Source organism: Triturus cristatus, chromosome 3_2, assembly GCF_964204655.1.
Source record: "Triturus cristatus chromosome 3_2, aTriCri1.1, whole genome shotgun sequence".
Classification (NCBI taxonomy): Eukaryota; Metazoa; Chordata; class Amphibia; order Caudata; family Salamandridae; genus Triturus; species Triturus cristatus.
Window position 1 is genome coordinate 1073314934 of NC_140584.1, and position 15545 is coordinate 1073330478.

General features: G+C 43.5%; 1 protein-coding gene across 4 annotated transcripts in view; it reads left to right on the top strand.

Moving 5' to 3' along the window:
• AUTS2 (activator of transcription and developmental regulator AUTS2) overlaps positions 1-15545 on the top strand; it is a 2674869-nt gene that overhangs the window by 57608 nt on the left and 2601716 nt on the right. The window lies entirely within an intron of this gene.

The following is a 15545-nucleotide window of genomic DNA, read 5'->3' on the forward strand; positions in this document are numbered from 1 at the left end:
GAGTGTATGCAGTGGTCCTTGCCAGCATGATCCGCACTTCCTGATGTCCCCAGCCTACGCTAGCAGAGGGTTAGCTGTCAGATATTGGCACCTTACACTTTGCAAGTGACCACCACCTGCATTCAGCAGGCTCTAACCACTCCATGGTTTCACAGTTGCAAACGGTTGAACAGCGTGTTTGCATTTTCTTGAGAATCGCAAAGGGGAGGGTTGGAATTTTGCTGGCCTATTCCCTTTGCAGAGTGATTCCCAATGGTTATTTATGCTCGGGTGGAGATGCATAATGCCCATTATTAAGTACAAGGCACTTTTGGGTACTGCCAGCTCCGACTTTGCTTTCTGAATGACCGTCTCCTTGCTTTGCAAATGCAACTATTTTATTCATAGAGAGATTCCTTTTTTCACACAAGTAATCGTGGCCTTTAAAAACGAATCTCTTTTAAATTCCTTATAGAAAGCTCCAACTCCTAGTACAATATGTGTCTGGTAGGAAATCTAGCTTCTTAAAGGTCATCTAACCAAGGAATTGAAATATAGTAACTCTGAGATCAAGACGACATCTAGCGGTGACGTTATCAATGTCACAAAATAATCCTCTTTATCGAGTAAGCACTTTTACAATGCCGTACTTCAATTATGTTGAATTAACTCCTTGTAAGTGGGTGAGGGGAGTGCCCTGGAAAAAGTATGTTATTCTCTTAAGAGAATTAAAGACCATTGGCATCTGTTCTGTTTGAGGTTTACTTGCTGAATTCTGTTAGCAACATTATTACCAATCCTTTGGGGATATAATAAGGTAATAGATTTTGTTTACTCCCATTACTGTTTTTCTGATTGGTATATCAAGACATTAATCCAAGTGTCTGGCATCAGGAATGGAGTTTCTGTGAGTAAAGTTTATTAAATGAAAGAATCATGAGAATTCCTTAAATCTGTATGTCATACCTCTAGCCTCCAAATATGTTATCTATGAACTTCCACCTGGTTCCTTTTTGTTTTGCCATGCAGAGTTAGATAATGTCAATTGCTGCTCTATCATAAAAATGTATATATAAGCATATGTCGGTGCTAGGTTACTGCCCATTGCCGTTCAAAGATTTGATTGACTTACAAATTGGAAATTGACCTTCTGCGCTTGTACTGCATCATCTGGTGCAGACTAGTTGTGTGCTGCTCCTTGAGGTTTACTTTTGGATGTTCCTGAAGGGCATCTTTACCCCAGCAGGTGCCAGTGTGAATCAATTCCCTCATTTCTATGGGCCCACACTATCAAGCAAATGAGATGATTCTTCTTTCACATTGTGCAAGGGCACAGTAAGCACCCCTGAAATTAACTAGCATTGGCAAAATGTATAGGTCTGGCATCTGGTTTTGTTTTTTTCATCAGTTTTGCCTAACTTTATTGTTGGGGGCCCTCATCAATCTAAAATGACATTGGCTGAAAGCAAAAATACTTTTTTCTCAGAAAAAGCAAACGTTACCATAGTTGTTACTGGCACTTAAGTAGTCCCTGGCACTTACATAATGTAAGTTATTTGTGGACGCGCTTCTTCTAAAAGGGCAGAATGCCATGGCTCACAGTGAATTTAGCCATGGCTAATACGGACTGACCTACTACCCCATGCTAAGTGTGTTAATGTTTGGAAAAAACAAGTGGATGGCATAACAACAGACGTGGGTAAAGGCGGCTGGCTGAAAGCCCCTAAAAGTAAGTATAGGACACACATAATTTTAGAAAAAATCAATGGGTCTTTGCTAACACAGACCTGAGAAGGTTTACACCAGTACCTGAAACTCTTCCTGTAATATGGTAGTGTCTCAGGAGTGTAACAAGGAGATTTAACACCACGGTGCCTACAAACCTGATTATCACATTACGGTAAAAAAATGGATTAAAAAGTGCATAAACTGTATGTTTATTGTATACTTTATTTTCTTCATTTTGCTCTCTTTTATCACATAAGCTTAAAGCTGATGATAAATGTGAGCAAAACAACAGAGCAAAATACTGCACGAACTGGCATTTTGACAGGTTGAGTAGTTGTTATTTTTCTTTTTTTACCACCAGAGTCTATTAAACACTATAAAAAGAGACGTTTTAAGGCATGGGCAGAGTGGGTGATTGCACAGGCCCCCACTTTCAAGCCCCCAGCCCCCCCACCCACCCCCGCAAGAGACAAACCAACTTTCTCTCTATTTGATCTCGGTCTATTTTGTTTACCTCGCAAAACCTCTCTCCCTCTCTGTCTACTTCTACCCAGTGGCGGATCCTCCTTTATGGCGGAGGAACATCGCCCCACTGCCTTCAAGCAGGAAAAGAAAGGTAAAAATAAACTGATAATAACATAATGTTATTAACATTCTACTTTTTCCTCCTGCTGTGTCAGCTTGTGTGAGGGGGTGGGGCTGAAGAGCAGGGTAGGCGGCTACAACCCTCCTAAGTGCACAATGACTGTTTGGTCAGCCCTCTTAGGCAGTCCAAAACATTAATGCACACTTTACCAGTTCTCCATGGAGGCTGCATTAAAGCCGGCATGGAAAGCCTACCCCTACAGCCCATGACTAAGTGCTGTGTCACAGCGCTCAGACCAATCACAATGCTGCATTTCAGCATTGTGATTGGTCAGGGGAGCCTGTGTGCCGGGTGCTTCCTGTTCCTGGAAGATGTGAGCAGGAGCAGAGATGTGCAGGACCCAGCGGGAAGGTAAGTGTTTTTTTTATTGTTCTGAACTGCATGGCCCACTACACCCGTACTCCCCCTGCGCCCACTGACACCACCCGCCCCTGCCTGCCTCGTCACCCGCGAGCCATGCCGGCAGCCATTGCTTCTACCTCTCACTAGCTGTCTCCACCCATCCTCAGCTTAAGGATTTTTGGCATCCTGGACAAAATATATTTGAATTGTTATTGAGAAGCCCCGTTAAAATGTAACATATGTTTTAATATTGTTTAATATCATGCCGGCTTGAGAATTAGCAGGACTTGCCTAATACAATCCATTTTATTCCTTACAGGGACCCCAAAATATGTCTTGCCGAGGCCCCCAAAATCCTTAGGATGACACTGCCTGCAGAAGTTAAATTTCTAGTGAGAATTCCTTCCATAGCACAAGCTATAAAAGTCCACTTGCCCACTCTCAAGTTTATAAATGCAATCTGAGGGCGTTTAGGGGATAATTAGGCAGGACTGATGTCATATTATATGCATTGCATTATTCAGATGTTGCTGCTTCATCTAGAGAAAAACACTCTGTTCCTCTGTAAAGTTAAGTAACTCAATTACAATGGATAATTTAGCATGAGTCGATGCCAAAGTGTGATTACCTCCAGAAGTGAAAGCGATGGCGTTGCTTTCAACATTATTCTTGTCAATTGCATTTTTTTATGAGCCATATGGAGCGCATACGTTTAGCCTCAGATGAACTCTTAAATTCAACGAGTTTAAAATAATAACTGCATTCGTTGCTGTGATGTTACCAATCCTGCCTCAGCGCTGCACATTTCCAACTTCAGGAGAGGGTCAGCTTTGTCTAGGAGGGCAAGTAAAATATTGTGCATTTCATTCATCACAAAAGAAGTATATTTAAATGGGGAAAACCGTTGAGTTTTTCATTACATCTATGGCTTGCTTGACATTGAAGCACCACATTTCCAACCTCTCTGGAGAAGTAAAATTCATAGCAAGTCTCTAAGGGCCACAAGACGTGAGTGTTTTCCTACTAACTATAAATGTATGCTTGAAGAAAATGTTCATCCTCGTTAGAGCAGCTAGATGCGCGTTACTTATGTAAAATGTTTTTTTCACTATGTGTTCCAACCATTCACTGTTTTATTGTATTCATGAATTTCATGTTAGCAATGATATCAGTCCATGTTTCCACATTTTCTCGCTACATATCAGCCATTTTCATGATCAGTGTCTTTTGGTCATTATCCCAGTTGCCAAATGTGACATCATAACTTATAGAGAACCATTAGCATGATAGGAATTCTCATTTCATTTATTGACTGCTCCCACGTCGCGACAGAGGGAATCAAAGCGTGTTTGCCACTGTTGCAACGTCATAAGGTGAACCACGTGCTTCTCCTGCCTTCCCGTCTCGCCGGGGTCTTCTGACACCCAAACAAGGCAGCAGTAGCACGACTAATAGTTTCACACCTTCTGCATGTCTCAAGTCTTCACAGACCCAATGGAGGCTGGAAAACACAGGCCCTCTTATTCTACCAACCAACGCTTTCCCAGTCCGCTGCGCGGTCTCTGTCGACCCAAAGTGACAAAGAATTGAAGGCTGTGTTGACACGGCTCTTCAAGATCCTGTCAGCGCAGGCCACTCTGTGATCCATGGAGAGGAGAGGGCGTGGCTTTGGCGAGCTAAGTTACAGAAAGTAGTAGGGGGGGTTGACAAGATGGCAGGTTTTATCTAGGTTTTTTTAAAGTTTGGGGTGAAGTAATAGAACAGAAGGTTTTGTTGACAAACACCAACATGTTGTATTTGTGCAGAGGAAATACAAGCCGCAAATGACATGAGCTTCAGGAAGCTCCTGAAAACTTGGCCATTCACACCAGCAGATTGCTAAAATCCTGGTTAGATGTGGCCCTTCTTTACCCCAATGCCAACAAATCTTTTTGGTGTACAAGTGCTCTGCAAATACGGTATAACATAACAAAGGAAGGTAAAGGGAGAGAGAAGGTACAAGACACACAGTGCAGTCTTTTCTAATATTTTGGAGAGCAGAGAAAGGTAGTGCCGAGGGCGGTCTGGGAGGTTGGCAGGAGGCTCGGTGTAGTTTTTAAAACTTGGGTGTTGGGGGCGGCCAGATATTGGTGTGGGATTTCAGAACACCAGATTTTTAATACAGGCCAGAAGGCAGATGCAGGTGAAACCGTGTTGTGTGTGACTTTAACAGAACTACTCTACCCCTAAACAGCTGATCAGTGGAGGGGTAGTGTAGGTGAAATGGACCAGCCATACATAACATAAAATTAAAGGTGGGTAACTCTCAATAGAGGGAATGTTTTTCACCTCTAGGTTCTGAATGACAATACAGACAACTTGAAAGAACTTTGCGGTTATTGTCAATTTGATGTCACACACAACCCCCTACTGCATGTACAAAATACCCATTATTACCAGTTACTCATCTATAATGTTGTGTGGCATATATTACAGCAGGTTGCTATTTCTGACCATAGAATTTTTAGCTGATTCACAAAGTCTCACCCCTGCAAGGTTACTCGTAAGTTTGTTACATATTCCTGTTTTTCTTGAAACTCACAAAGAATTCCAGGTGTAGGACTCAGAAGCCGAGTCTGCTACAACTTCTTAGGAGTACTCACGTGCATAAATATTTTCACGTTCAGTAATATAACATGCATTTTTCTAAATACTTGAGGTAAATTGCATCAATGTAATTGCTATTTTGTTTCACATCTAGCCCACATGAAAACCATTTATTTAATAACGCTTCTACCAATTTCAACATGTACCTCCCCTTTCTCACCCAGAAAACGTTTTTACTCCAGTTTACTTCAGTCCTTGACAGGAGTAAATACGATACCATTTGCAAGGCGGCAAGCTGCCTGCCAAAGGGTTCTGAATGGCCACAAACTTGTGTTTAGTAACTAAACTCGTTTTGCAAGGACCCCACCCCTGTAAAACCCTTCACTACTCAACCCTGTGAAGAAATTAACTTACATTTATAACATCATACTGATATCTGCTGTGTACGTGTGTGAAAACATTTACCAGTGCAAATGTTTGTTTTGTGTATCAAAAATTTCCACTCATAAAAGATGTCATTTACTCACCTCAGTGTCACTTAGGTGTGCAAACAGCTCTGTGATCCTGGCTTCTGGACCGTAGGCAAAGAGATCCTCATGTACAGGTAATGTGCAGATAACAAATGTAGTTAGCTCGGTCACCAGTTAGAGGTCAGCGGTCTATATCGGGGTTCTCCAAATGTGGTCCTGCATGGCCAGATCCACCTCATCTGTAAGGTAACTACATTCATCTAAACGGGGCAATGCTACAAAAGCTGGCATGGATCCGGCCCTCCAGGACCGACTTTGGAGAACCCTGGTCTACATTACAAGCTCGGTCTTATCATGTCTAGCTGATGAACATAATGTTTGAAAGTGGAACTGTGTGCGAGCTATTCTCTGCGAAAAGGCAAAGGGGGAAATGTGCCCCCTCGAGTGCTGAGCGATGTACAGGTCCTGTCATAATTTGAACTCAATGTAATCTAATCTAATGTAATGTAACACAGTTTTGCATTGTGCAGTCACACCAATTGCTTCGGACAATATTTAGGTTCTGGCAGATGCAGGACATCTCTCAATATTATGTCAGATGTCCTACAGTCACCAAACTCAATCTAAGACCTCATATCTCTCTGCGTTTTGGTGCTGGAGGGAGACTGATCACAAGAGCTTTGTGTATTTGTGAGTGGGTGGATTCCTCTGGGCATGCTCTGCACAGTAAATACATGTGGTGTGGTTTGGGTGTAGGTTTCTTCCTGTGTCTTACCTGCAGAGGCACGGGTGGGGGTGGACTCACATTCCTGATTGTAACCTCCAAAGCCTTTGACCAAGTGAACACTGGACACCCGGCCTTCCGCTGCTCTGATCGCCATTCAGAACGGCATTACCATGGGCAGAACGTCGCAAGTAATCATTCCGACTTGGTAAACAAGGGCTATCTGTGAACAGATGGCTCCTTCTGGAAACAAAAACTGTCAGGTGCTGGAAGGGCCCATGGAAAGTTCCATTTTCTACCACTGGCTGCTTAATAGAGTCATATAGTGTGCCCATGAGCAATAAGCAATGTGTGGCGCTGATATACAGGACCACGGGGGATTAAGAGTCATCTGTAACCATGCAAGCACTTTCAAGATGGCCTCGCACACCCAATCAGCTTTCCCTCAATACTTATTCTCTCTTCCAGCATGATGGTTGATCAATATAGACAGTGTGGGTACCTGAGGTAAGTACCTCTACATGCCACCAACGGGCTCTGTCTCTACTATGTACCGTTTCTCACAACCATGAGAACATTTCTAGCTCCAAGTCATTCTATTCTAGCCCTACGTGCCTCCTGGGTTGCTACATCCTGATTGGCGAGAACTGGATAATTGCAGCCTCCATGGGGACAAAGTGCATAGAAAGTGTGGGACACCAGGACAAATCACATATCGTAGAAACACTCATAGACACATCTGACTTGTAATAGGCAGTGTGGCTTTCTGAGAGGCAAGAGATGGGCTCTCTATGCGTTTACCATCAGGATTTGCTGCAGGCAGAGAGCGCATGAGCGGAGCGGAACAATGTAGACACTTTGAGTGAGTCGTCACTGGAGTCCGTTGGTAGATGATGAGATTGTATTGGCGAGCATGGATGGAGCGGGAACATTGCCACCTGGTAGGTGAACGAACTTGGAGTAAACTCAGTAGAAAGGGACAGTGTGTCCACCTTAGAATAGGTTGTCACTGGAGAATACTGAAAGCCCATCAGAGAGCAGAAGGCAGGGATGCAAGCATTGACGCAGGCTCAGAGAGGGGCAGTGCTACCTCATTCATGTAAGTTGTCGCTTGAGCCCATGGACGAGTACTAGATCGCAACAGAGAAAAGGGGGCGGATCGCCCAAGTGTCAGAGAGGGGTCATAGAGAGATCTGGGCTCATAGGGACACTACATTGAAACTACCGTCTCCGTTTATGTGGTCATTAGTGTCCACTGGGGGTGAGATTACTGATATGTCCTCGGAGGGAATGAGGTGGGTGTTCAATTGCTGTCAGTTTAGTGAGTGAAAATATATTAATCATGTCAGAGGGGGACACTGTACCCCCATGGGAAAAGTGGACACTGTAGTCTAGAATCAGAAACAAATATTAACCTCAGATCCAGAGGCGGTGGGTGCGGGGGTCAGGGGGGTGGGGTGAGATGAGCAATGTCATGTGTTCATAGATTGAACTGGAGTGACTAGGACGGAGAAGTAGGCTGACCATCAGATTAAACACTGGAAGACCATGGAGCCACCTGCTAGTACAATGGACCCACATGAGGGGCAGGAGCCCATCGGGCGACGCTTTGGCCATGCCAGTGCAAGAGGTACTAAGAAAGAGAAGGCGAGTAGGTCAGTCACGGAGAGGGTGTTTATGCGACTTGGCGAGGGTGATAGACTCAGCCCACGTATGGCAGCCGGAGCAGGTGGAGATGGTGAGTTAAACAAACTGACCTAATGTTCTGCTGGGGCAGCAGTATGCTCACAATGCTGGCCCTTCTACAGTACAACAGGTCCCACCCTATTAAAAATATCATTTTGCAAGAATAAATAGCTTGCAACATTTATTGTCATTATAATGACGTGGTTAGTGCTTATCGTGAACTAATGTTGTGCCTCCTCAGTGTGCTGTGATGGGCACTTTATTATATTGATGCTTTGCTGGGAGATGTGCATAACTAGCACAAAAGAGGCCCCAGACAGCAGACTACTTAAACGGCATAACATTTATATTGTATATGGTAAGAGCTTAATAAGTATATATGTATATGTATTCATGCTCACTTCCTCCTCTCCTAAAAATTCTACATCCCTTTTGTCACAACACGCTGTGTTGTACGCCACACTATACCACACTAGGTGTTTATGAATCGGACAAACACTATTCTTCCCAAAGGAACCTGGGTGGAAGGGAGTCATTTGTGAGCAGTGTTCTCGAGGGAATCACATGAAAAAACGTAAAGGTTGGTCTATGATACATGGTCTTATATCCGTATTTATAGATCTCCTTGCATAATTACATCTTTATGCAAGCCATTATCCGCATCAAGTATCAAGAGATGATCAAACATCGAAAAAAAGTGTCTCACAACCTTTGTGAGTTATTTGTAGGTGTATGTACAACATACGCCTCTTTCCATCCCAGAAAGGGTTGTACATCCACTTTAGCACAGGGCAGGAGTAAATTCCCTTACAGAGTGGGAAGGGGAAGGATCACCCCCAGATTCGGTGGCTGGGTTGGGGAAGCCATTTCTGTATAGTTGACACTATTTTTTACACAGAGAAATGACAGGATGTGTTTGTACAGAGAGAGTCCCTCCCCCCTCTGAGGGCCTCTCTCAGCTCTGTAGAACTCCACTCAGCAGAAACAGGGTCTCGCAGGAAAAGTGCCCTGACCTTCCCAGGAGTACGCCTGGTGCAGTCTTCCAAGCACATGTCTGGGAATGTACATTCAGTTGGAGGCGAAGTACCACGGCCATCGGTTTAATACATTATGTGATTCCGGCCCTCCTGGATCTGTTATGGACACCTCAGTTATAACGGAGACTATTCCAAAATACTCATTTTCTAGAGGGGAGTTAAAGCCTTTTTAGTTTTGAGCATTTTATTGTTGCCCCTCATTGTATAAATGCAGTGTTTTTATTATGATGTATGGATAGCGCCTTTCACCGTCTCTCTGCTTTATCTTATCATCTTCGGCGTTCCTCGGAAGCCTGCACTGCAGCGATAAACCGGTGCAGGCCTGCGGCATCCCGGGCCTTTTAACACGACCCGTCCGTTGCGCATGGCGCTCTCAGAATCCGCCACCAGTGACAGGAGCACTTTACACAGACACCTCAGAGTGAAAGGTAGAGGGCATTGCTCATGAAGTCTCACTCTGGTGAAACCTTTACAGAGCCCTCTGAAAATAACCGTATTTTTCTGTTATCAAAGTTATTAGGATTGTGCAGACTATAAGCGACAATTTACCTGCATTTCAAAATTGCTCCTTTTTAAAAGAAATATTATTTTTTTTGCTAAGCTTTTCAACCAACTGCACCTGTAGTTTCGGATAGTAATCTCCCTGCGAATGACGTCAGCTCTGAATGTGAAAGGGGTTCGGTATGCTGGTGCACAGACAGACCTGTGAGTAGCAAGAGCCCTAGTGGAACGAAGGCTCCATCGCTGCACAGGGCCTCAGTGCGACTGCACCTGCTGCACTGGTCGCAGGTACGCCCCCTCGTTGCAGCAGCATACTGCCACCGAGTAACAACGTGTTGTGAACCGAAAAACTGTAAAAAAAAAAAAAAGCATTGCTATCAACGTTAAATTGACAAAATTCTTTAATCGATTCAATATCTTCTTTATGGTGTTCATAGTTCCTGAAATGGATGTTCAAAGTGATTCCACAATTTTTCCAATTTCTAGACCTTTGTTATTCCCAGTTGATCCACATGAGCCAACTCAATGGATCTGAATGTGGATTACTTTGCATATTCATAATGAATTCATATAATGAAACTAAATGGGAATCATTGTAATTCTCAGTGGTCGTTATAAATGATTGCCATGGAGCTGTGCCTCGTGGTCCATGTGTGGCCCCTGCCGTAGACTTGTGTACATGGGGCATGCACTGCAGTTAGGTTGGGGTCGTAGGTTACATTGAATTAATATGCTTCAGACTCTGCTTTCTTTGCGGTTTTTAACAAAAAATGGATTCATGAAAATAAATGAGCCTTTGCCTTACGAAAAATAATCTCGTTAAAAAAAGACTGTTCATAATAAAAATAAGTAACTTGCAAATTGTGACTTGAAATGCAACAAAAACAAATTCCAATTATTACATATATTTTTAATGGCGATATTCCCTTTGTTTGAGTGAAAAACAAATTGTCTAGAGCAACTCAACAGTATATTCAATACTTTACTACAATTTGAATGTGAACACTTATTACCTTTCTTGTATTCTGTCCTGAAAAGTTTATTTTGTGCTAACAACTGACATATGATGCAAGCTCTACGGTGACAGGACGTGTCCTGTAGCAGGGCACACATGTACCTATAGTTCTCATTCACTCTACCATGAACTACTTGTGCCATTTGTAAAGCACTCTAAATCACAGCTGTGATTTTCTTCCCAAGTTATGCTCCTCAGAAGAATGGTAGAATGGAAGACTGAACCTCTATTGCCATGAAACCTCTCGGTGACCGTGCGCTCTACAAATTTTTGCTAACATAACATTGCTGTGATTCAAACTCAGGAACACAACAGGTGTCAGCAAGGAGCGTTTATCTCACTGAGCCACCCCATCCGCTAGAACACTTTCCATCAAACAATCTTATTACACAAGAACAGCCTTTACTATTGTGTCATATTCATAATGGAGACTTATGAGGCTCACCAGAAGAGGATCCCTGTTTCTAAAGCATCTAAACACATACTGCAACAGTTGTCAACTCACCTAAGTCTACAGGGATACGGTGGTTTTGCAACTGGTGAGTGCCAACCAGGTAAAGGCAAATCTTGTCATTTCCTAGACACAGGTCACCAGCCAGTGCCTCCGAAAGGCCTTCAGGGTTGGACCGGTGTGCCATCTGTGCTGCAGCGGTTTTACAACAATATTTCACGTAATCTGGTTCCATAACCCCTCTTTGTGGATATGTTCGGTGGAAAAAAAATCGAATAGAATGAGAGAGGGGGGAACAACCTTTACAACGCAACTGTTACAACGCACTACACTTACAATGCATTTTTTACAACGCATAATCCATTACAACGCACTACACTTACAACGCATGACACTACAACGCATTTTTAAAAAATACCTTTACAACGCATACCATTACAACGCCTACCATTACAACGCATAATATTACACTACACTATCCAACACTTACCCTACTGTTGCACCCCCTGGAGTTAGAATAGTAATTTTTACCCTATACTATCCAACACTTACCCTACTGTTGCACCCCCTGGAGTTAGAATAGTAATTTTTACCCCTATACTATCCAACACTTACCCTACTGTTGCACCCCCTGGAGTTAGAATAGTAATTTTTACCCCTATACTATCCAACACTTACCCTACTGTTGCACCCCCTGGAGTTAGAATAGTAATTTTTACCCCTATACTATCCAACACTTACCCTACTGTTGCACCCCCTGGAGTTAGAATAGTAATTTTTACCCTTATACTATCCAACACTTACCCTACTGTTGCACCCCCTGGAGTTAGAATAGTAATTTTTACCCCTATACTATCCAACACTTATCCTACTGTTGCACCCCCTGGAGTTAGAATAGTAATTTTTACCCCTATACTAGCCAACACTTACCCTACTGTTGCACCCCCTGGAGTTAGAATAGCAATTTTTACCCCTATACTATCCAACCCTTACCCTACTGTTGCACCCCCTGGAGTTAGAATAGCAATTTTTACCCCTATACTATCCAACACTTACCCTACTATTGCACCCCCTGGAGTTAGAATAGCAATTTTTACCCTTATACTATCCAACACTTACCCTACTGTTGCACCCCCTGGAGTTAGAATAGCAATTTTTACCCCTATACTATCCAACACTTACCCTACTGTTGCACCCCCTGGAGTTAGAATAGTAATTTTTACCCCTATACTATCCAACACTTACCCTACTGTTGCACCCCCTGGAGTTAGAATAGTAATTTTTACCCCTATACTATCCAACACTTACCCTACTGTTGCACCCCCTGGAGTTAGAATAATAATTTTTACCCCTATACTATCCAACACTTACCCTACTGTTGCACCCCCTGGAGTTAGAAAAGTAATTTTTACCCCTATACTATCTAATACTTACCTTAAATGCAATTAAATATTATGCGTTGTAATGGTATGTGTTGTAATGGTAGTTTTTAAAAATGCGTTGTAGTGTCATGCGTTGTAAGTGTAGTGCGTTGTAATGGATTATGCGTTGTAAAAAATGCGTTGTAAGTGCATGCGTTGTAAAAGTGTGCGTTGTAACGTCATACATCCTGAGAGAGGCGACTTTGAAGTGGATGCCGAAGACCTCAAGTTCATGGTCTTCACAAGAAAACCAGAGACAACAACATATTCTCAGGGGCCGCAAAAGAAATCCACAGCAAATAATACCAGAATAAACACATCTGTAATTAAAAAGGTTCATCCTAAAGGGCTTTTCAATGTGTGATGTAAGTATAAAACATCTCTTATAACACTTCTTAGAAAAAAAAGCTTGATTATAACGCTTTTCCTAATTGCGTTTACAAAGGTTGATTGGAGTTGGTTCGGTACAAGCTACAAAGGAGCAAGACAGTTGTAATCGGGGAACATATTACATAAAGTAGCACTGGTGCAATGAAACTTGGAACCAACTGTTGCACCAAAAATGGCATTTGCACTGATGGAATGACCCAAAAATTACTTCTTTGCAGGCGACGCAAATGTTATCCATGCAGCAGTTGTTTGCTGCAAATGACATTTTTGCACTGATTCGTTCGTGCAAATCTCGCTGCAGTTGAACCAAACTTGTGCAATGGTGTTCTAGTCTACTGCAGAATTCTTGTTAAGAAAGGTGCAAAGGTTTAAATCGGTCAAGATTCGGCAAAAACCGATGTGATAGAAGCCCTTCTATTCCACGGCCACGGAAAAGCATGTTAGGGATGAACAAGGAAGTTCATGGACAGGGTCACATTTGCATGCTTCTTCTTTAGGCAGGCGGAAGTGATGATCAATCTTTGATTCAATTCACAAACCCTTGGACCAGTCAGAGACTTGTAATCATAGTGATAGAGCAAAGAGAGAGAGGCACTGAGTAGAATCTGGAGAACCGTAGCTGGTAGGGGTTTGAGTAGAGAGGACTGACCTTGCGCGCCTCACCCGATGCCGGTCTATACGCCTCAATGTCGCAGAGAGGTAAAGCGCCAGCTCACTGAACAATTTTGAGTAGCACTATTTTATGGCCTTAATTGTAAGCTCAGGCAGTGCTTGCTCCGAATACCTTTTGGCTATGTATTACCAAAATAGGGTTCGGACGGTGGTACTGTGACAATAACATTTTTCCTATTTATTGTGGGACATCTTGCTGTGGTGATTTGTTCTCTTGTTTTTTGTGCTATATGATGTCATGTAATTTTGTTGTGGTGTACTGTGGTTGTTGTGTTACGTTTCTTTTATTTGTTTTTGTTGTGATGTGCCTTTTTGTTGCTGTGTGTATGCTACTGTGATATCTTATGTAGTGACTCAGTGTATGGGCTACATTTCCAGTCAAAAGCAGCGCATGCCCAGAAGGTTCCTGTCTCAAGCAACCAGTTACTACTGTCTACGATGGTGAAATTGTGCCAATCTAGCTCTTCAAGTGTTTAAGACATCGGTCCACCCAAACCTGTGCACAGACAGTGGGTGCACTCCCAGTGATCACTTTATGTGAAATGGCCCGCAGTGCATGACCGGGCTTCATTTGAGGCGGTGTTTGCAGGTGGTGGGCACTGGCACTCATTTTCCGGGGCTGTGGCTTATTTGATGGAAAGCAAGAGCAAGAAAGTCAGAAAAGGCAGAACAAAGGAGGAAGAGAAATGTAGGAAATGTGTGACAAAGGGAGAAAGCAGGATGAACAGAACCTGCAAGAGTGCACCTTAAGGTATAGAGATAAAAGTAGGCACTGTTGGTGTTCAGTCGTGCGGATGGCTGAGTTCTAAAACTTTGGACCTTGCACTCATCTGTTTTTAAATGCAACTATGTCTAAGCTCGAGAAAACTTTTTCTGTTGGTTGTCAAATACAGTGCACTACTCACCAGGTCACACCATATCACATGTCTCATTGGAACAACCAGCTGCAAGAGAAACTTCTAACGTGCCCTGCACTGCTGATTTTTACTCGTCCATTTCATATAAATGAAAGTTCGCTTTGGCTTAAAATAGCAGTGATTTGTGAAGCCAGTTGCTGGGGCATTTGTGAGAGGCAGGGAGGTATTTGTCTTCGAAGCAAGATTGCACAAGCTCTATGCCGTATAATAAAGCGGGCGGCCGTCAAGTGGTCAATCGGACCCATTTGTATAGCATAAGCAATGGCGGGCATAAGGTCAGCGCCCATCTCGGCGTCGCAGCGCTCTCCGGCAGGATCGGAGGCCCACGTGCTGCGTTCATTAGAGCGGGATTGTCTGCTCGCCTTTATTTTGTTACACATTTATTCTTGAAATGGGCTCATTATTTCACAAGCTCCTCTTTGTAATACTTCATTAGTCACCGCCTGCAGACGGAAAGCAGCCCCGCGCTCTCCCCCCACGGTGATTTGTGTGAGTGGGCTCTGCTGTTTCTGCTTTGGTGAATTATCCCCGAGAAGCGCCTCTCTTATTCTCCGCACGCTGCGCTCTCGCCGAGATGGCTGTTGGATTCCCGCTCGAGTGTGCGCAGCTGTTCACGTGTTGTGGTTGCTGCAGCGTCGCCTCGCAGATTCCAGCAGGACTGGGAGCAGAGCCGCGCACAATGTCTGGCCTGCGTGCACTTGTATAAATACCAAACACGCAAACCTTTGAGCACAGGGCGCTGAGCACTTCAAGGTCAGACAGTCAAGGTCATATGAACAGCACCACACCCGGATTGCCAAGAGCTTAACGAGAGGGCTCAAGGGGGGACGCTATTCTTGGTAAAATCACAATTTACTTTTGCCAGTTCCATTTCATACCATTGAGTCTAAATATAAGGACCCTTGAGGACTGTTTCTTCCCTCACAGTGCCTGAGACGGTCGGATAGATGTAAACATTGTGGGTGGTTGCTATGCACAGG